A 22,661-nucleotide genomic window follows, 5' to 3' on the forward strand; every position below is an offset into this window, starting at 1 on the left:
GTTTAGCATTCAGTGACTCCTGGATTCTAATTCCAAATGCCCTTGGAGATACTCACTGCTTGTTCAGGCTGTACTCCCTAACAGGTTCTTACTATACCATTACTACTGCTTGTCAAATTTAAACAAGATCCTACATACTGTTTTATTGGGGGGCTAACTGTGGTGGTGGAAGAAGATTTTAGTTAGACGGTGTTGAATCTTAGTATTAAGATACTATCAGTGTTTCAAATGTCCCTTGAGGGACTGGAGACATGGTACAGGGTTTAAGGACTGACCCAGTTCAATGCCCAGTGCTAGGTATGGTTCCTTGAGCACAGAGCCAGGAGTAAGCCCTGAGCATAGCCTGGTGTCTCCCCAAGCTCCTTCAGTCCCCAATTCTCTTGTATTAAATGGCCTTAAGATGCTTTTGATAACTTGTTTATTGCCGCAGATTTAGTGAGTTCTAGACTAAGTTCTGCCTGTGGTGCAGGGAAGCTCATTGGCTAACACATGTGAGGTATTCACTCTGCCACTGAACTACATCTCCTGCTGAGTATACTGTTACGGTTTCTCTTGGGTAAATTTAGTGCAATGGACTGGAGCGATAGCACAGCGGTAGGGTGTTCGCCTTACAAGCGGCCAACATGGCCGACCCGAGTTCGATTCCTCCGCCCCTCTCGGAGAGCCCGGCAGGCTACCGAGAGTATTCGATATGCCAGACACAGTAACAACAAAATCTCCAATGGAGACGTTACTGGGCCTGCTCGAGCAAATCGACGATCAACGGGAGGGCCTTTTTCTATTCACTTGCTGGTTATTTTGCTAATATTTTTGAAATTTTTGTAGAGAGTTGTGCTCCTTTCTGAAATTACAGAAATAGCTGTGAGAGCCTATGTTTCAGCCCATGTTTCAAAGTAAATTAATATTAGAATCTAAGGCTTCTGATAACATTGTTTTGACTTTGGAAGGGGAAAGTATTTTATCAAAAAATTAAGTAGATACTCTTAGTGTTCAATTATGAAAAGCTTTCTGTTGAAATAATAGTCTGGAAAATTGTCTTTATACATGAACAAATGTAGTGTGTTTGTGAAATAATTGAAGATTTTAAAATCCCAGGAAATAACCTGATTTAATTTGTTCTTAAGCGACTCAGTCCGATTTACCATAGCTGGTGAAAGAGGGATCTCAATTAAAAATAATGCCATTGTTATGGATGTAACTAATTAGGAATTTTCAGTTATCCAGGCAATTCGAGGATGAAATTTGGCTTCTTATTTTACATGAAAAGATTTTTCTCTAGCCAGTTTAGATAGATCGTAAGGGGAACATTTACTTAATTAGGAGGACAAATCACTTCTAAGCACCTTAGAATTTAAGTTTGTTTAAAAGCAACGTGGAACTGCTGTTAACTGGTTGAAGCTAGTTCTATGATAGGTTTTTCCATAGATAAGAGTCTTTGGAAGTCGTGAAATGAATCGTGACTTACATAGTGACAGCACGTGAGTTAGGAACAGTTTGTCAGTAAAAGAACTCTGTGAAATAAATTACAATAAATAGCAAATAACGCCCTCCCTCATACTCCCCTCCCCCTGCCCGCACCAGCTGATTCCAACTCTGCATGTTTGTGTTGCATTTTCTGTTGATGCTTTTGGGTACTTGCTTCTTTTGTCACCTGTAAGCATTTGGTGGCAGATTGGTGAGAGCAGGTGTTAGAGTTTTAAGGACATCATTATCACTTTTGCTGCCCTTTTCCTCTTGTCCTGATTTGGGAAAAATTGTGAGAAGTTCTGCAAATAGTATTTAATAAACTAATTATGTATTCTTCTCCAGTTTCATAAAAGCAAGGCTTTCCGGTTCGGCATAGTTGTAGGTAGTCTGTGAACTGACTGGCGAAAGAATAAACCTGTTTAAAAATAATAGGTAAATTTTACATCTACTTATGTGAGGTAAACCTTGCATAAGGTTTCCTAAGTTTTGACATTTTAGGGTCAGATTGGGTCTTTTTTATGTACAAGATGTATGTTATGACACTTAATACATTTCTAGAGTCATAAGTTTTTCTCAGATTCTCAAGTTTTGTGTGTGCATGCGCGTTTAAAACAAACAAAACACTGTCCTCCCTTTGTTCATCGATTTGCTCAAGTGGGCCCAGTAATGTCTCTATTGTGAGACTTCTTGTTATACTCTCAGTTGCTTGCCAGGCTCTCTGAGAGGGGTGGAGGACTCGAACCCGGCTCGGCCAGGCTGACTGCATGCAAGGCAGTCGCCTTACTGCTGTGCTATCACTCCAGCCTATTCAGTCTATATCATCTATTGTGTAAGTAATTAAAAGGGAAATGCTCCGGGCTGGAGTGAGATAGTACAGTGGGTAGGGTGTTTGCCTTGCTGGTGGCCAATCGGAGTTTGATTCCCAGCATCCCATATGATCCCCCAAGCACTGCCAGAAGTAATTCCTGAGTGCATGAGCCAGGAGTAACCCCTGTGCATCGCCGGGTGTGACCCAAAAAGAAAAAAGAAAAAAAAGGGAAATGCTTTAAGTCCTTAGATATTGATGCTGTTTTTGACTTTGTGGTTGTTCCTTAGGAAAAATATTTCAGTTTAGAGTACTGAGGTTAAACATTTTAAAATAGTAAATTAGAAAACACTTAAAAGTAGATTTTAATTTTTTAATTGGCACCATGATTTACAGTCCTGTTAATAGCGATGTTCCAGGCATATAACATTACACCACACCTGCCACCAGAATGTCAGTGTCCCTTCACCACTTTCCCTAGGTCCTTTGACACCCCGGCTTCTACCCTCCGCTTAGCTGACCCGGTTCAGTTGACTGACTCTCTGGGTCCTTTAACATAGATTGTTTTTGTTTTTTAGTTCCCTTTCTATGTTTCTTTATATTCTGCATGTGGAAGATAATTGGGTATTTGTCCTTCTCCCTAGCACTCTATTGAACACAGGAGAGAAATATATTTAGAGTTCATTGAATGGGACCCTCATTCCCAACACAGTGTTTTGTGTTGGGAATGGAAGAAAGTCTAACCAGGGCAGCACAGTGTTTTGCCTTTCCTTGAAAGTTGACATCAAATTATGTGATTCTGCAGTTCCATCACTGAACTGATTGAAAGCTATGACTCAGAAAGATACTTGTATGCTAGAGCGTAAGTAGTCCATACTAGCATTATTTACAATATCTAATATCTAGTGATAGCACAGCGGTAGGATGTTTGCCTTGCGCGCAGCTGGCCTGGCAGAGCCAGGTTCGATTCCTCCACCCCTCTTGGAGAGCCTGGCAAGCTACCGAGAGTATCACGCCTGCATGGCAAAGCCTGGCAAGCTCCCCCTGGCATATTCGATATGCCAAACACAGTAACAACAAGTCTCACAATGGAGATGTTACTGGGCCTGCTCGAGCAAATTGATGAACAACGGGAGGACAGTGACAGTGTTAATATCTAAACAACCCAAGTGTCTAATCATTATAAGTTAATCAAATGTGTGTACATGCACTGTAGTATCATTTATCCATTAGAAGGAATCTTCTGACATATACAATTAATATGTTTGAAACATGAATACATTCTGCTGAAAGAGGCCAAACATAAAAGACAAAAATGTTGTATCTTTCTACTTTGTATGGTACCTAGGTAGGTGAATTCATAGAGAGAGACAGTAGTGATTATCAGGGACTGGGGGAAAGTGAGACAGAGGAGTGACCTTTTCAGAGGGTTAGACTTTCTCTTTGGGATGATAAAAATGTTCAGGAGAGGAGTAGGGTAATGGTTACAAAATATTGTGAATGTGCTTAATGCTACTGAGTTGTGCACTTAAATATGGTTATAGATTGGGCCCGAGCAATAGTACAGTGGGTAGGGCATTTGCATTGCACCAGGGCCAACCCAGTTCAATCCCCAGCATCCCATATGGTACCTGAAGCACTGTAGAATTCCTGAGAGCAGAGCCAGGAGTAACCCTTAGCATTGCTGGTTGTGTCTCCAAACAAAACAAAACAAAATGGCCAGAGTGGGGCTGGAGCAAAAATACAGTTGGTAAGGTGCTTGCTTTGTATGCAGATGGCCAGGTTCCATCGTCTACCAAACCTTACCTGGAGTGATCACTGAGCATAGATCCAGGAGTCTGCCCTGAGCACTTACAGGTATGGTCCAAAAGAAAAAAAATGGCCAGGGAGATTGCTCAATGGGATGATTGTATGTGGGAGCACTGCCTTCATCCCAAACTCAACATGGTCCTCTGAGTGCTGTAGGATGTGAACCTTCAGTCATAACCCAGAAGTAGTGCCTGAGTTAGAAGCCCCGACATGTGGCCCCAAACCAGAAAAAAAAATTCCAGTGTATATTTTGCTATAATGAAACAATAAAAACAAAATGCAAGAGTTATTTCACAAGTTTTGTTTGCTGTCTGTGCTTTCTTGGTCTGCTCCGTGGTGATAGGTACCGATATTCTTTTCCTCCTCTTTCTGTTATAGTGTGAGGGGAGATTTCCTAGGTCTGTTTTGGAGCTCACTGTTTCTTTAGTTTATCAGCAAAGAGGAGGCTCATTTATATATATGTAGGTGTTACTATTGCCACAATAAAAAAGAAAAAAGAGATCTCTCTCATATATAAGATATTAAGAAACATAGTAAGGGAAAAAATGGCAAAACCACTGGAACTGGAGATTTTATGTATAGAACTGGTTGGGGTGGGGGTATGGGAGAGAGGCCCTTGGTTACACTTGTGGAGGGAAGAGGGCGTTCTGATGATGGGTACAGTGTTGGAAAGGGGCATGCATGAAAGGTGTAATTAACAGTAATGTAAATCATAGTACCTCAGTAAAAACAGCAAAGACAAAAATTTAAAAGAAGTTTATCTCTGGTGGGAAAACATAACTTAATATTTTGATGAGCCCCATTGTTTAATATCTATAGACTATGTTGATACATGAAGGTAATCACTCCTGAATTTTACTGAGTCACCTAAAAACCAAGGGGCAGTATGTCTGATTGTTGAACATTTTATTCAGTTTTGTTGTATTCAGAACTTTAAGGAAACCTTGAAGTGATTTTCACTCAGACAAATGGCGAGGTCCTTTGACCTCATATTAGAAATGCATTAGATGCCAACTTTCTTCAATTCCTTAAACTGAAATCTTTGGGAAGGAGGGTTAGACTAGAAGAAAACATGTGGCATTCTGCTGTATTCACCTGAACTTGTCTCCGGCGTCCAATAATTTCATAGTAATTAGGTTTTCTGAGCACCTTTTTTTTTCTGAGATATGCTGAATTTGGGTAGACCACGTTCCGAAGGATGGAGCAGGATTTTTGTTCTGTGCATACAAAGCTTAAATAGATGCTCTTTAAACAGTAGCACTGTAGCACTGTCCTCCCGTTGTTCATCGATTTGTTCGAGCTCAGTAGCGTCTCCTTTGTGACAGTTGTTACTGTGTTTGCATATTGAATACGTCACGGGTAGCTTGCCAGGCTTTGCTGCACGGGTGAGATCCTCTCAGTAGCTTGCTGGACTCCCCGAGAGGGGCAGAGGAATCAAACCTGGTTCAGCCAGGCAGGTCGCGCACGAGGCAGACGCCCTACCGCTGTGCTGTCTTGCATTGTAGAAATACTGAAAATGTCATAAAGATCCAAATGGAAAGATTTGAGTTCCTAAATAAATAATAGACTGTATTTTTTAAATATAGTTAATGAACTCATGGGAAACAGTAGGAAGTTGCAAAGTTATGGTGAGAGTGCCTTTGCTTTGCTTGTTTTAGGGTATATTTTCTTTGACATATTTGCAAATGACTTTCCCATTATAGCAGTCTATTTTTGTGATGTCTGAAATTGTCCAGAGGTAGGGCCACATATCAGATGATACCGAAATGGTACTGAGAATTATCCTCTTTAAATTGAATAGAGATAAGAAGAATTCCAAAGTATTCATGGAGGGCTCCTCATTGATTTTGGCCTATTCAAAACAACAACAACAAAAGGAATGTTTTTATTTGGTATATCCTCATGATTTTCCTGAGTCATCTTCCCATTTCACATCCTGTCTAAACTCTTCTTGTATTTTATCTCTACTTCTCATAACATGTATCCTATTGAGTTGTGTCATCCTTACTTGACTGTAGGTTGATAACTGATTTAATGTTGTCTTTTATGGTGAATACATGGTGGATGCTCTTTGGATGGGTAGATAAATGAATTTCCAGGCTGAATAAACTACTTAAGTCTAACACTCCCCAAATCCCCTGTACTCCCCTCCCCCCCAACACACACATTCATTATTTCTTCTATTGTTTTAAGGATTTTTGAACTAGAGAAAGGCAGGGCTATTGTTCTGATAGTCTGATAGTGGTCTGATAGTGGTTACTCCTGGTTCTGTGCTTAGGGGCCACTTCTGGCAGTGCTGAGGAGCCATATGCAGTGCTAGAGATTCAACCTGGATTGCATGGCAAGCACCTTATTTTTTGGGGGGGGAGGGGCACACCCAGTGATGCTCAGGGGTTATTCCTGGCTCTGTTCTCAGGAATTCCTCCTGGCAGTGTTCAGGGGACCATATGGGATGCTGGGAATCGAACCCGGGTCGGCCACATGCAAGGCTATCACTGTGCTATGCACTGTGCTATCACTCCAGCCCCTGTATTGCTATTTTAAAGAGAGGAAAGCTCTTCACAGAGTACATGCATTTAAAAAAAGCCCTCCCGTTGATCATCGATTTGCTCGAGCGGGCCCAGTAACGTCTCCATTGGAGACTTTGTTGTTCCTGTGTTTGGCATATCAAATACGTCATGGGGAGCTTGCCAGGCTCTGCTGTGCGGGCGAGATACTCTCGGTAGCTTGCCGGGCTCTCCGAGAGGGGCGGAGGAATCGAACTCGGGTTGGCCATGTTGGCTGCGTGCAAGGCAAACGCCGTACTGCTGTGCTATTGCTCCAGCCCATTTAAAAAAAATTTGAGATTAGATTGCTTATTGTGAAACTTGAACAGATAGCTTCTATCTTTATTTCCTAAACATGTGGCCCGTATTTTGCTTGTGTGTTGGAGTCCGTTTGGGAATTACGAACTAAACACATTATTATTAAAAAAATGATTTTTTAATTGAATCGCTGTGCATTCCAGAACTACAAAGTTTTCATGATTGGTTTTAGACATACAATGTTCCAACATCAATCTCTTTTCCAACGGTCTGCTTCCCTCTGCCAATTTCCTGTTTCTCTCCCTCCTCTTAGCCTGCCTCTGTGACGAGTATTCACATTTTCCCCCCCTTTTCCTCCCCCGTTTAGGCACTGTGGTTTACAGTATTGTTTCTGATAGGGTGTTCATGCACCTCACTTTACCTCCTCTGAGCACTTGGTCTTGGTCCAGAGTGACCACTTCCCTTTATCACTGTCATGGTGGTCAGTTCCATGACCCGTTCTCACCTTTCCGCCCTGTGGGAAACCTCCTTCTAAGGAAGCTCCCACTCTTTGTTTCTGTTGCCTCTGGGCTTTCCTTTCAAAGATTTGGTAGTTTATAGCGGTCCTTGTGTAGGGGAGCTCTAGAAGGCAGACAGAAAGAGACGGAAGTAGGACACCAAACTCACCTTGCAGGGATTTGGGGGCCCAGCTGAGTTGATGCTGATAAACTAGTAGTCAGAGTGTTCGGGGCGCAACTAAGCCGTGGAGTAAGTTCAAAGAGCACATAATGGAGAGCTGAGGGAATGAGCTCAGCGAGATGAAGGTGGAGCGGAAGCATGCTTGCAAAGAGAAGAATCTCTTGGAGTCTTTTACAGGGGTGTGTGTGGGTGGAGGGACTTTTATTCATTAAAAAAGACACAGGACTTTTATTCATTACATCTGGGGTGGAAGCTGGGAATCTTTATCAAATATTTTAGGAGAAAGGTCTGATCAAACAAAATTGGGAAAGCTAGGATTGGGAAATCAGGCTTTGGTTTACTCTTCAGGTTTTTGCCCATGACTGGAAAAAAGCCAATATGGGATGCATACTTGGGAGAGAAGGAGACTTCATTTAGGAAGTAGGGCAAGGGCACAACTGAAGTGTTCAGACATAAGAATTTTATTATGTTTTCTTGGGTAAAATGATGACTAACTCGGTATTTATATATATATGGTATTTCTATATATGTATATAGTATTTATATAAACATATATATAAATGAATATATATAGTATTCACTGAACTCACTCTGGAAGGTAGATAATTTTTTGAGGGGTTGTGGAATCTTTGAGTTACACCTGGTGATGTTCAGGGGATAATCCTGGCTATTTCTGGCCCTGTACTTAGGAGTGACCCTTGAAAAAGCTCAGGGGTACAGATGAAGTGCTATGGAATCAGCCTGGTCTTAATTAGGAAATTGGACTTGAGTGTCCACCCTTTTGTATACTATCTTCATCCTGCTAGTTCCCTCTCGGAGAGCCCAGCAAGCTACCAAGAGTATCTTGCCCGCACAGCAGAGCCTGGCAAGCTCCCTGTGACGTATTCGATATGCCAGACACAGTAACAACAAAGTCTCCAATGGAGACGTTACTGGGCCCGCTCGAGCAAATCGATGAACAACGGGAGGACAGTGACAGTGACAGTATTTCTATTATCTTCAGCAAAAACTGGTATATACCAGATGTTCTATAATGTTTGTTGAGTGAATTAAAGATGAGAAGACGTTCTTAAAGCACTGAAAATGATCACATACTATTCAAGAACTCTTTTAGCTCCGTCAAATGCTTCTCAGTCGTTCACGTTAAATAACTTCTTATCTCTCCAGACTTAGAATAGTCTGTTCCCGGGTAAATAGTAGAGCTCCTTTGTGCACAAACCTCAATTTATTTTCTTAAAATAGTCCTATTCTAAGAGGGAAACTTTCCTAGACTCTTTTCTTGAAAATAGTAATTTGACCAGCCTTGAGGCGAGAGAAATCAGAAAATAAAAGTATGCTACAGAAGAAGTAACATACAAGAATCTCAGTATCGTGAGTGGAGAGGCTCTAGAGCAAAGTGAAGTTTTACCTTATTCAGACATTTGAAAAACTCAGTATCCCTTTTCCTCCCCCCCCATTTGTGATTTGCCTATTTGATCAACATTTTATCAACTTATTTGTATGCAAAATATCAATAGATGTATTTTCTCAGAATCCCTCTTATGATCGAGTCATCTTGCGCATGCATGCCTCTTCTCGGTGCTTTTCGTTTGAAATGTTAATTTATAGAGAGTAAGATTCTGTAGTGGCCGTTTGCTCCTGGAAAAGCAAAACCCCTCCTACTCCTAATACTACTAACCCGTTCTTTCCGTTTAAGGTTAATAGTGTTTGGGTTGTACCAAAAACAGCCGCAGCGTTGGGATGAGCAGGAAGGCCTTGGACATGTCTTAGTTCTCAGGAGTCCAAGAGCAGCTCCTGTGGTTCACGAAAGGGGACCTTAGGTTTCCAGGGAGCCCTGTGCTTTCCCAGAAGGCCCCGGTTAAACCTGGGGAGCTGGCAGTCCTAAATGCCTCCTTTGTTAGAAACCATCCAGCTCTCTTCTCCATCTTTAGAAAGTGAGTTCACCGAAGGTGAGCTTAAGGACAGGGCTTTGAAGTGGGCCCTGACTTGCTTTCTTGCCTAGTGTTTGTGTGGGATGCTGCAGACAAAAAGACTCTGAAGATGCAGCCCCCTGAGGCTACCCAAGGTCTGCCAGAAATGCTCCTCATGGCCCAGGGGGCTTCAGTCCTTTCCTGGCTGTTGTGTTTCCTCAGAATCCTCCAGACTGTTAGAATCACCCTGTCTTGTTTTTTTTATTTTTTTTAATTTAATTTTTATTAGTGAAACACCATGAGGTCCAGTTGCAGACTTATAAATGTTTGTGCTTGGGTTTCAGTTATACAATGATTGAGTGCCCATCCCTCCACCAGTGCCCATTCTCCACCACCACCAGTCCCAGTATCCCTCCCACCCCCCATCCTCCCCTGTCTTGTTTCTTGAAACTTCTTCCTTTCCTGCTCCCTTCTCTCCTGTCTGTGTCGTATAATCTTTGTTCAGTTAAGTTGGGGGCCCACGAGACCTTGGCCTCACTCCAGCTTTCATGGGTTTGCTGGTGGTGGTCCTCATGGTCTAACTCACTATGGAATTAAAGAAATTTTGAAGAGCATTTATCTTTTAAATATATTCTATGCCTTGCATCAAGAAAACAGTTCTAAACTTCTTGTTGAAAAAGAAAAAGGAAGCAGTTTAATTTTAGGATTTGAGTCTTTTGTTTGGTTCTGTTTAAAATTGCAAAAACCCTCCTGCCTAATCTTTCACACGCTTTCATCATCGGCTCCTACTTGGGCTACTAAGAATTGCTCATGTATGTATGTTTATGTTGGAGGAAGTTATGAAATTGGTAGTTCTGAAACTTTCAGAAAGTTCTGATTTTTAAAATGCTATCTATTTATCTTATTTTCAAGAAAGAGTTTAAGGAACAGGGAGAAAAGATTGATAGTACTTGTTAAGGCTTCTATTTCGTTCAGGCCAAATTAACAATGCTTTAGCTTACCATGAAATAATATTGATTATATTAGCATCTTAATTTACTATAAAATTCCTGCTTTATGAAGAAGTGAAGTAATAAAGTAATTTCTAGGTTTATTTGATACTGGGTTAGTTTGATACTGGTGATGACTATATTGTTGCTTTAACCACATCTTTATGGAGAGGGTGACAATCTGAATAATTTTGAAACAGTTTTATATTTTTCCTTTTGCTTGTTATATGGGCCAGAGCAATAGCATAGTGGGTAGGGTGTTTGCCTTGCACGCAGCCAACCCAGGTTTGATTCCTCTGCTCCTCTTGGAGAGCCCAGCAAGCTACCAAGAGTATTCTGCGTACTCGGCAAAGCCTGGCCAGCTACCGGTGAGGTATTTGATATGCACCCCCCCCCCCGAAAAAAAAACAAAAACAAAAACAGTAACAAGTCTCACAATGTAGATGTTACTGTTGCCCGCTGGAGCAAATCGATGAACAGGAAGACTTTGCTTGTTATATTGAATTCAAACATAGAAACATAGAAACAATGTCACTTCCTACTTATGTTTCACTTTCGGAGTCACTTAAATTAGTTCAATGCCAGACCTATCAGGGCATATCGTAGTTAGCTCAAAAGGAAAAAAATTGAGGGTTCAAATACATTTTTCTGCCAGCTAGATTATCATAACGTCATTTCACGCAGAGTAATTTTAGGTCATATTTGCCATTCATTTACATTTTTGCAAGTTTTCCTCTTCTGTTTTTGTGTGTTGTGAGCAGGATTGCAGTAGTGAGGGGAGAGAGGGGGTTGGCCTGGGAAGGATGTAGCCCCGACAAAGGTGAGTGAATTTGTTCCCAATATAGTTTACGTGGGATGACAAGTTTTCCAAATTCTGGTTTCCACTGAGTCATCTGTGACGGACAGTTCTAGCCTGTCAGATGTTCTGCTTGGCAGATTAACGAAAAACCTCTTTTTAAATTTTTTTTTAAAAAAAACAGATTGATGTATTTTATATATCTATGATATATTTCAGTTTTAGCCAAGATTTTTTTTACTTCCATAACATTTTTCATTAAAATGTCTACGATTATTTCTTATTTTTTGGAAAGTTTCATGGTAAGATATACCAGATTAAAAGGTAAAATGATTTCTCTCTTTTTTTTTAAAAAGGGAAACCGTTCTTTTCGGGAATTCTTTAGCCTTCTAAATAATAACAGATTATACATATGGTTTTCATATTTGGGGGCATGGGACATTATTCACTTAACTTAGGATTAATATTTTAGGTAAGAAGATTAAATCCCTAATTATCATTTATAATGGCATGATGAAGCCCATGTGCTCTGGAGACTGAGACGTGAGCCTGAGACCCCTCTGACAATTTCTGACTGTTTTAAGTTATTCAGTTTTCAGAGATTCTGTTCATTGGAGTTGTTGTTGTTGTAACTGTTCAACCCGGTCTCGTAGTGCTTTGAAGAATGCTGAGGAATTAATAACTCACTTTATTATTTCATTCCCTTACTACAAACAGATTTAATTGTTGGCCCTACTTCTTCATGGGGATGATCGTGATTAAAAAAAAAAAGGTCCCAGTTGCTTAAAAGTGTTTGCGAATTGTCTTAGCCTTGCAGCCTGTCCCTTCAGTATTTTTATTGCAGGAAAAGTTTTGCGGTTCATCTCTCAAGTCCTACGTAAGCTGCTTACCTTAATAAGGCAGCGTGGGTGTAAGATGAAATGATACCTGTAAGAAGTGCTTTGGAGAACGCAAAGCATGTCTGAATGTCAAGCAGTACTTGATTCTTACAAGTGCTCCTTCTCCCAGGATTTTCCTTCTGCCCTGCCTCGTTCAGAGAAAGAGGTTGTCCCTTTTAAAGGGGACAGAGGGCACCTCTCTGCTTCCTTTCCTCAGTTTAGGATCAAAGGAAGGTTGTGATGAAGGACAGTCGCTCCCTCCCATTCCTCTTCCTTTCTTGTGTGGGTATTCTGTGTTGAAGAGATGATGAGACCTTGACATCAGTGGGCGAAACCACGGGGCCTCTAAGACTTGCCTTTCTTTCATGCCGGGGCCACCACCTGAGACAGTGGACTGCGTCTCCCGATGGCACGAAGACCCTAGTGCTTGGAAACAGTGAAGTGCAGGTGGAGACCTTGGGGTTATTTCTAGAAACCCCAAAGCTTGGGTGCTCACTTCTTTCGGATGGCTAAGAGTGTTTGGCTGAAGTGTCCGAGAATGATCGTTTGCTTGGCTCTGGCAGGGACTTCACCTCACCAGCGTCTGGCAGCTTGGAGGCCTCGTTCAAAAACAGTAAGGGGAAGAAAAACAACTTTTGAGTTTTCGCTGGCTGTTTACTGGCAGGGGTTTTCTAGACATAAACAGTTGAATGGAAAGGATAATAGGGATTGGAGCCTGTCTTGCTCCCCGAGAGTGAATGAGCCAGTGTTAAACCTTCATGTTGGAGAAAACTGCCACTCCCTTAAAAAAAAAATACAACAAACCCAAACCCCAAACCAGGCAGGCAGTGCAGGCTCACAGCTGAAAATTAAAGGTCAGCTTCTGCAGTGCCCCACCTCATGCATGCCTCGAGCCATGTTAATAATGGCAATCCCATTATTTTCCTGGGGTGGGCAGGAAATGCTGTCTTCACCCATTAGATTTGTTTGAGTGGCCCCTGGCTGGAAATGAAGAAAATTAAATTTTCTAACTTGCACGGAGGTAAAATATATCATCCAGTTCTGCATAGAAGTTGGTTCTTGGGTGGGAATACAAACCGTGTCATATAAAGTGAGACTTAATATTCTTAATTTCCATTATAGGGGCAGTTGGCCTTCCTTATCATTGAAATCGTAAATGGATTTCTATTCCCGTTAGCATGTAGAAATATTTTCTGAGTATTGCCAGAACTGTCATATTTCTGTATATATTATTGTATGTTAGCATAACAGTTCCTCACATAACCCCACTGGCTGCTGGAAATTTACTTGAAGGAAGGATTTTTCACAGCTATCTCTCATAGATTAATTTACTTTTCAAAGGCAACATTCAGGGGCTGGAGTCATAGTACAGTGGGTAAGGTGTTTGCCTTGCATGCAGCAGACCTTGGTTCAATTCTGGCATCCCATATGTTCCCCCGAGCACCGCTGGGGTAACCCTGAACATCGTCGGGTATGACCCAAAGAGCCAAAAGAAGAGCAGTATTCATGTGGAAGAAAATCAGTGTATTCATTATAATCTGCATACTTCATTATTGGGGTTTCAGTGACAAGGAAAAATGGTGTAAGTTAATCTTATAGAGAAAATATGTCCACCATATTTGTCCTCTCTTTGTCCACCATAATCTTATGGCCTTTTAGATTTCCGTTTCTAATCTCGCAGCTCACTTAGTTTCCACTTGATTACTTTTTTTGTATTTTGTTTGAAAAGAAAAAAAAAGAACTTAAAAAAAATGAGCATTTTAAAAGTTAATATCTTTCCTGTAGTTTGCTATTTTAAGACCTCTATTGGTGTTTTGATATTTGATTTGTTGGGGTGTTCTATTATAAATTCCAAAATGGTATAAATTTATTCTTCTAAGACATTCTTCCCATGATACAGATTTTTGAAGTCAGATTTTTCCCTTGAAATACACATGGTTAGTGAGAAAAGAACTTTAAGTTGAGGGGGACTTGCTTAAATTTATAGGAGTATCCAATGCTAGAAGCAGATGCTTCAATCTTCATGTCCAGAGGAAGTGAAAAATATCAACTTATTTAATTGTTCTCTAATTCATATCAAGTGAGCAAATAATCTTGTATTAGCATCAGGTCATTTTATTCATTCTGAAACTTGAATATATCCTCCAGGATTTTATTTTTCTTTCCGAAATGTTTTGTGGAAAAAAGTTTCTAACATCTTAATAGGAATAGGCAAGTGAATCCAAAGGGTGTCTTAATTCTTAAAACCCTTAGAAGTGTGCTTTCAGTGGTGATATTTATCCTCTGACCATCTGCTTCTAGTTGTCATTAATACCACCATTTTTCATAGCATTCATTTTTCTCATTTGTCACTATTTTTCAGGAAAAAGTGAAAATCTTGGGATTCCTAATTTTTGCAGTCACTGGTGTCATAACGTTACTGTATGTCTGTCTTGTAAATTACATTTTGATAATAGCATGTGACATATTGAGGGGACTTAAATTTTTTTTTTAACACTTTGGTTAGTTACACTGGTTACAGAGTTTTCATATTCATGGTTTTGATATACAGAGTTACTGCACCCCACTAATAGTGAAGTGCCTATTACTTTCTGTCAATGCTTGTAGGTCACTTACAGTGACCCAATTGGTCACTTCATGGCACTCCACTGGTTGGTAATCTAAAGGGTGTGTGCGTGCGTGCGTGCATGCGTGCGTGTGTGTGTGTGCGCGTGTGTGTGTGTGTGTGTGTGGTTTTTGCGCTATACCTGGTGGTGCTTAGGGCTTACTGCTGTCTCTGTACTCAGGGCTCATTCCTAGTAGACTGAGGCACCATTTGGGTTGCCAAGGATCAAGCCTGGGTCACTGCCTGCAGGACAAATGCACTACCTGCTGTATTATTTCTCTGCCCCCCCCAGGTGACATTTAAAAATCAAATTTATGTATTTTTGTCTTACAAAAGGAGATGGAACTTTTCATAACCTTTTCAATATAAGGATTCCAGAATTCATAAACATTCTTCCTGTGTTTGTTGTTGTTGTTTTTGTTTTTTTAGTTCATCTTTGACTAGTTTTCCTTGGGAATCCTGCTACTTTATTTCACCTCATGGTATGGGGAAGAAACTTGAATATGAATACAGAAAAAGGACTTTGGAACGTAACTTAGTGTTTGGGAGTCTAATGGTTTGATCTGAACAATGGTTTTCTTGATTGAGAATCTATGTTTGAAACAGTTGTTTGGATTATTAACTGAGTTGCTGGGATCTGTTGTAAATCGTATAACCTGTTTGTTTAAATATATCTGGTGTATTTAAGTTTGGCAGGAAATCAGGGTAAAGATATGAATAAGGCGTTATTGTTTATTTTTCTAGGTCCATAATGCAATTCTTGTTTTGCCATAGAAAAGTAATCACTGAAAACATCACACCTGATTGCCTATATAAACTTGCTTAACCTTTAACATAATGATATTTTTTCCAGGATGCTGACCGGGTGGTTGCCAGTAAGGATGTTTATCCATCGCCCAGTGAGAATGAGATCCTTTAGATTAAGGGTTTCCAAATTTATTTGGCCTACCTCTCCATCCCTCTTTTCAGATTAAAAAAGAAATGACTTAGTATCCCATGGAAATCTACTTTATTTCACGGAACAAATAGAAAGCCCCCTACAATTGCACCGAGATTACTACTGCTCCTCCTGGATCTGGTTGGTCTGGTGACTGCCAGGAGCAATTTCATATACCTGGGGAAGCAATGTTTTTGACAAAGAGGGTGTAGGACATTTTTCCTAATGCTGCTCCACTGAGTGATTTGGTTAGTGAGTATCTTTCTTTTGAAAACTCAGGTTCTCTTTTGACTTAAAATTTCTAGCTTACAGCTTTAGGGAGTGCATATTTGTGTTTATAAGAAAATAAGTATTTCATCAGGTAGTCTAGTGTTTCTGTTAGCTGTAAGAGAGCTGTGGCTTCGGTTGACCAGTGCTAATTACATCCCTGACTTTTGCAGAATGTGTTTTTACCATGAAGAGAGGATCCTCAAAATGAACAATAAATCTTTGTAGTGAGCTAGTTGATACTTCACTAATGTTCTCATGTGGAATTCTCATCCTTAGAATAAGTCTACAAGTAACGGAAGATGGTGGGTTTTAAGATTATTTATTTTTGGGGTTTTGGCCACATCTGGTGGTGTTCAGGGCTTATTCCTGGTTCTATCTCAGGGATCACTACTGGAAGGCTCGGGGATTGCTGGAGATTAAACTCCAGCAAGGCAAGTGTGCAAGGCAAGTGCACTGCCCTTGATACTATTTCCCTGGCTACTGGATTCTTTAAGACTTAAGTCAGATTCTCTGCTTTGAGTGGGTCCAGTATTGATGTGTTCACAGTTAAAACTGGTCTTGTATCACTCTGGACAAGAACTGAGTGATTGAGTGCTGAAAGTAGGTAAAGGTGATACATGATAAACTTAGAACCTTACAGTTCCTGTACCATAAACCATAATGCCCAAAAGGAAAGAGAGAATGCGGGGGAGGGGGAAGGAAAGGAGGAGAGAGAAAGGGAAAGGGAGAGGGAGAGGGAGGGATGGAAGGAGAGAGAGATAGAGAGAGAGTGAGAAAACCTTCTAAGAGGCAGATGATGTGTGATGTGGTAGTGTGGAACAAGTGAAACTGGGAACATTGGTTTGGTGGTGGGATATCCCCACTGATGAAGGCACAGGTGTTGGAGCATTATATGACTGAAATCGAATCATGGATAAGTTTGTAATTGCTTATCTCATGGTGATTTAATAAAATAGATTTTTAAAAAAGAAAAGAAAGTGGTCTTCTAGTGAAAGTTGGTGATCAGGGGACGAGGCATCTATTAAGGCCCTTTGAATTAGGTCATGAGTCTGATATTCATATTACCAATGAGCAAACCCTAGTGGCCTGCACTACACTTTATATCTTCCCTCTAGAAATTAAGATTCGAGGAACCCAGTGGGTGGCCTGAACCAGTACTAGCTGAAGTCATGGGGATCTTTCTGTTTCATTTGAGAAGTAGTGCTGGTTTGTGTCTACCAATAAAGCTGTAGTAAGGAGGAGTGTGGAGACTTCTGTTTCTTTGTCTTTCTTCCTCACCAAGTTAGAAGTTCCTTGAGAACAGCAACAGTATCTTTTCTTTTCTCCTTTTATGTCATATGACAAATATTTGTTAAACATGACAATCAAAGACCAAGACATACTTTTGACCGATACATTTGATCTAGGAGAATATTTGATTATAATTTAAGGTTATTTATTTATTTTTCTTTTTTCTTTTATTGTATTGAATCCCCGTGAGATACAGTTACAAGCTTTCATGTTTGAGTTACAATCACACAATGAACTAACACCCATCCCTCCACCAGTGCACATTCCCCACCACCAATTTCCCTGGTCTACCCCCCCTTTCCCACCCTCCCCCTGTCTCCATGTCAGGCAATATTCCCCGTACTCTCTCTCTACTTTTGGGCATTATAGATTGCAATGCAGATACTGAGAGATTTTCATGATTGCTCCTTTTTCTACTTTCAGCACGCATCTCCCATCCCAACCAGTTCCTCCAACCATCATTTTCTTAGCGATCCCTTCTCTGTTCCAGGTGCCTTCTCCCCAACCCCCAACCCCCCTCCTTCCCTTCACGAGGCAGACTTCTCGCTATGGAGCAATCTTCCTGGCCCTTGTATCTACTGTCCTTGGGTGTCAGTCTCACCTTATGTTATTTTATACTCCACAAATGAGTGTGGTCCTTCTACATAATTTAAGGTTTTGGGGTTGGAGAGATAGTACAGGGTTTAAGGCTCCTGTGTTGCACATGGCTGACTCCATTCGATTCCTGGCACCACGTGTGGTCCCCCAAGGACTGCCATAAGTGATCTCTGTGCCCAGAGCCAGTAGCAGTCTCTGATAGTAGCATCGCCAGGTGTGGCCTAAAACCACCCAAACAAAATAAAAGCCAAACCAAAAAAAGCTGTGATCTAATTTTAAAGTAATTGGAAACATATTATATATGCCTGAAAATATGTGAAGATTGAAAAATTTTTAGTGTCTGATAAGAGTCAAGATTTTTTTGCAAATAACAGAATTCCACTCAAAGTAGCTGAGGGAAAACACAGTTGATTTTTCTGATGGGAAATGAGGTTCTGTTTCTGAACCTTGTGAGGTTCTGTAATCAGCCCTGGGAAGTCATTGGGAGCCACGGTTGATCTACTTCCTCTTGCTCTTTTCTGCCTTTTTCTCTTTCATTTTTCCCTTCTGTCCAAATTGAGTGCTAGATGCTTTTAGACTTAATGCTTTATCAGTTGTTTTTCTTTCCAAAATGGACTGCATCTACATGTTACTTTTGAATGATGAATTGAAAGTTTGGGTGGTAGATATAGTTTTAGGGTTATTTTGAAGTAAATTCCTTTCCCAGTACGTCATTTATGGTCTCTTTGTAGGAGGGAGGTTGTTTCAAGAATGATATTCAATCAAATTAGTGATTATCTATATTTTCCCATCTCTTATTTCTTTAAAATGAACTGCAGTTAAACTTAGCCAAGTTGATTTCTCCCCTTAAGTCATCTCAGAAACTATGCCCAGTCCATTAGTTGCTTTGTTTGTTGGGCAGGAAACGGTTATATTTGTACATGTTGCACAATCTTAACTAAGAGTAAGGAACCAGAGATCTCTGATCTTTTTTCCTGGAATTAACCTTTGTGTTTCCATGCACTTTTGCTTGAGACATGAACCAGATTGTTGGAGGACATGTACCAAAAAGATAATTTATTTTACTCATTAGAATGGTTAAGAAGGCTTGAGAAAAACTGTTGCGTGAGATGATCTTGCTGGAACTGAGGTTAAGTCTGGTCAGTTTTACTTCCTTCTTAACAGTTTCTTACTCATGCATAAGATATCTTGAAGCTGATACACAGATGGCATTACCAAAGGCTCAGTTACACTTGCTACCCCCGTACCCCAACCCATTCCACGTACTTGCTGCCTGTCTCTAATATCCCAATAATACGCTGTTTTTTCTTCCTAAGAGATTTCCCTTTTTTTAACGCTGACATTTAAAAAAAATCTATGATTGTCGTTTTGCAAATGGGTGAAACTGACTCTATATGTAGTATTTACAAATACTTTTCTGCTTAACCTTAGTCCATTCATCCGTCCTTCTATCTCTCACTTTGGTTTATATAATTTCCTGATGTTCAAGAGAAAATATTTTTTAGTATGTGAATAATAAAGGTCAAAAGGAGAGGAAAAGGAATAAAATTAAGAATTAAAAAAAGGTAATTTAGGCATCAAAAGAAAATAGTTTCTCTCTTTTTAGCATTAGTTGTCAGTGGTTTATCTGATAGAAGTGAAATTACCTTATGAACTCTAGCCTCAAATTAAAATTACATGAAGCATCAACATCTCTCTTTTGAATGATTGATTGACACCCCTTGTTTGCCTCTATCTTACTCTCCTTATTTCACATACAATATTGTCTTTTTTGGTTAAATACTTTTGCAGTAAATCCTGAGTTTTGTCTGTTTTATTCAATTTTCTTCATTTACATGGCATGCTAGAGTTTATTTTCAAGCCACAAGGGATGGTTTCTGTGGGGAGGGGGCATCGTTGTGTAGTGCTAGGGATTAAGCCTAGGGTTCCTGATTGCTGAACATGTATTTCAGCCCATTGAACCATCTTCCTAGTGCAGAGATCTTTAAAAAAAAAAAGCAACATTTTTAGCAATCTTTGCCATTTTCCAGATCACCTCAGAATGTCTTGGAAAGCCCTGCTTTCCCTTCTATGTTTCCCTCCTGCTCAGAATCTTGTCGTCACCCTCCCGCCTTGCTTCATTCCGCCCAGGAGATTCCTTTGATGGAGAGACATTCGCTGGAATTTGTGCTAGCCTGTTCAGTCCTTCAGTATAGGTAATTCTGTCAGCACTATCCCCTTCTTTCTCCCCGGTATTCCAGAGACTGTGCGCAGAGAATCCTCCCCATGCATTTCTTCACTGAGGCACATACCCTATGGTTTCTGCTATCATCCTTCCGAGGTCTGAATTCTTATGAGGGTCCCTGTTAAGACTGCCCGTCTCACCCTTCTTTTCAGGGTAGGACTGAAGGGCGCCACATGGATACGGCTGAGGGCACTCAAATTAATTTTAGAGTGCTTATTTACTGCCTTGAAAGCAAATGAACAAAAGAGGCTATTCTAAGAGGTGAGCACGTTGGAATCAAAAGGAGAAAGATCTCTCATAACTTCTCCAGTTTTCTTCTTTTGAATCTGAATTTGTCCTCAGGGAAGTTTTTGCTCATCAAAAACTGAGATACAGAAGCTGGAGAGAAAGTATAGCTGGTAGGGTGCTTGCCTTGTATTTGGCCAACCTGGGTTCGATCCTTGGCATCCCAGATGGTCCCCATAGCACCGCCAGGTGTGATACCTGAGCTAAATCGTGAGCACTGCTGGGTGTGGCCCTCAAACCAACAAAATCAAAATAACCAGCCTGTCTGATGCATTGGTTTTTGTTTTGTTTTCTAATCAGTGGTTAACTGTTTACTAACTCATAAATTCATTGCAATTTACCTTTGGAGACATTGTTAGCTTCAGATGGAATTTTAGACAATGCAGTTTCAAAATATTTTATTTAAGGGGCTGGAGAGATAGTACTGTGGGTAGGACACTTGTGTTGCATGTGGCAGACCTGGGTTCAATCCCTGGCATCCTGTATGGTCCCCTGAGTACCACCAAGAGAAATTCCTGAGTGCAAAGCCAGAAGTAACCCCCTAAGTATTACCAGATATGGTCCCCAAACCAAATAGATAAATAAATAAATAAATAAATAAATAAAATTTTATTAAAGGGATAAGATAGTTTCCCAAAGGGAAGTGTGACTTCAGAGAAAATTTCCCCCTCTTTGGTATTTGGAGAAAAACGTTTGTAGGAAGTCCATAGCTCTTGCTGTTTGACATCTTTCTATTCAATATCTTCCAGTCAAAGATGATAAAATTCAAACTTCTGCACTTTGAAAATATTCTTACTATCATTGGCATGTTATGGGCTACTGGCTTTGAACTTTTCATATTTTCTTTTTCCTTCCCTCTTTGTACTTGGGATCAAACTTACATATGTGTGATTTTTTTTGGCCACACCTGGCAGTGCTCAGGGCTTTAAGCTCTGTATTCAGGTCCTTATACGTCTCAGGAGACCATATTCAATTCTGGGGATTGAACCTGGGTTGTCTGCGCACAAGGCAAGCACCCTCTTTGCTGTACTATCTCTCCAGCTTCCCAAGATTTATATTTTTGAGATTGCTGACAACTTCATTTTCCACTAACCATTACAGTATGTGCTTGGCATATGGTACATTAGAATTATAGTTGATGTTGAGTTATAATGACATTATAGTTGATGTTGAGTTCACCCACTGCTCTGGGTACCCTGTGTTTACTACAACCTAATAGGAATCCCAGACACTACTGGGTGACTCAAGATTTCTGGGAGAGTCTCAGTACTCTGGAGAACTGAACAGATAGGCTTGATTAAGAGGAGTGGTTCTTTTAATCAGAACTTGCAGAAAGTCCTGCTTACTCTGAGAAGGGGTCATAGGATCATAACAGTCCGCTTTCCCTCTATATGCTGACTTGCCCAACAATGACACGATTACCATTCAGTTTGGAATATTGATAAATGGGGGTATTTATTTGGAAACTCCTTGTGTTCATGACACATGTAAAGCTGCAGGGGGTACGAATAGGATATGAGATGCTCCCTTTTGCCTGCGCATTAGGGACGTGGCAGTTACTGATCTGTCATTTATTTTGAAAAGGAATTACAAAGTTTTGGCCTCATGCCTGGACTCGCTCCAGATGGTCAGGAAAGATTTTTGTACTGAAGTCAAAGAGTAAATTGCAGTGATAGAACGAGACTTGTCTTGTTTATATTAGAACATTGGCTTCCCATTTCTCGTCCCTTTGCAAAATTTCCCTGACCCCCACTATAGAGTCAGCAGAAGAAAACGCTTCAGAGGTACGGAATCTACTATATAGAACAGCGTTTTGTAGTGAGAGAAACCGATTGTGTAGTCCATACAGTTGTTTTGTTAGTCTCAGAACCCCTGGAAGAAATATTTAAAATGAACGCCCGAGGAACTGGAAAAAAGAGAGACGCCACGCCTGCTCCTCTGACTGATTGGGAAATGAGAGTCAGACGTGTCAGGTGGGTTGCATGGACTCATCTGATAAACTGACTGTTATCCCACAACTGTTGTTTAGTGGCTTTCTTAATGAATTGGTCCATCTCTGGTGGGAGCGAGGTATTGCTTCATCCCTTTTTAAATTTCCTCATGATTTTGTGGTCAGTGGGTAAGGGTGAGGTGCACAGGTGTCCTGTTAGCGGGGACAGGAGACCTGGCGAGATGGGCAGGATGAAGTCTGTGATGTTTACCAGGATATGCACTTCTAGGCACAAGAGTGTGAGTTCTGCACAAGACCAGGTCCATTCTGGAAGGTGAGTGATGTGATTCCTATTTTCCAGCAGACGTGACTAGATTCGGAGAGAGA

The 22,661-nt window shown here is 40.6% G+C and overlaps 1 protein-coding gene across 4 annotated transcripts in view; it reads left to right on the forward strand.

Moving 5' to 3' along the window:
• FNDC3B (fibronectin type III domain containing 3B) overlaps positions 1-22,661 on the forward strand; it is a 377,218-nt gene that overhangs the window by 6,906 nt on the left and 347,651 nt on the right. Inside the window, exon 1 of one of the 4 annotated variants that reach the window (XM_056110629.1) lies at positions 22,531-22,608. The exons of the other annotated variants lie outside the window; for them this stretch is intronic. The gene's annotated coding sequence lies outside the window, so the exon portion shown is untranslated. Of the gene's footprint in view, positions 1-22,530; positions 22,609-22,661 lie in introns of those variants that run through there. 4 annotated transcript variants of the gene reach the window in all.

Source organism: Sorex fumeus, unplaced genomic scaffold (assembly GCF_029834395.1).
Source record: "Sorex fumeus unplaced genomic scaffold, SorFum_2.1 ptg000010l, whole genome shotgun sequence".
NCBI lineage: Eukaryota > Metazoa > Chordata > Mammalia > Eulipotyphla > Soricidae > Sorex > Sorex fumeus.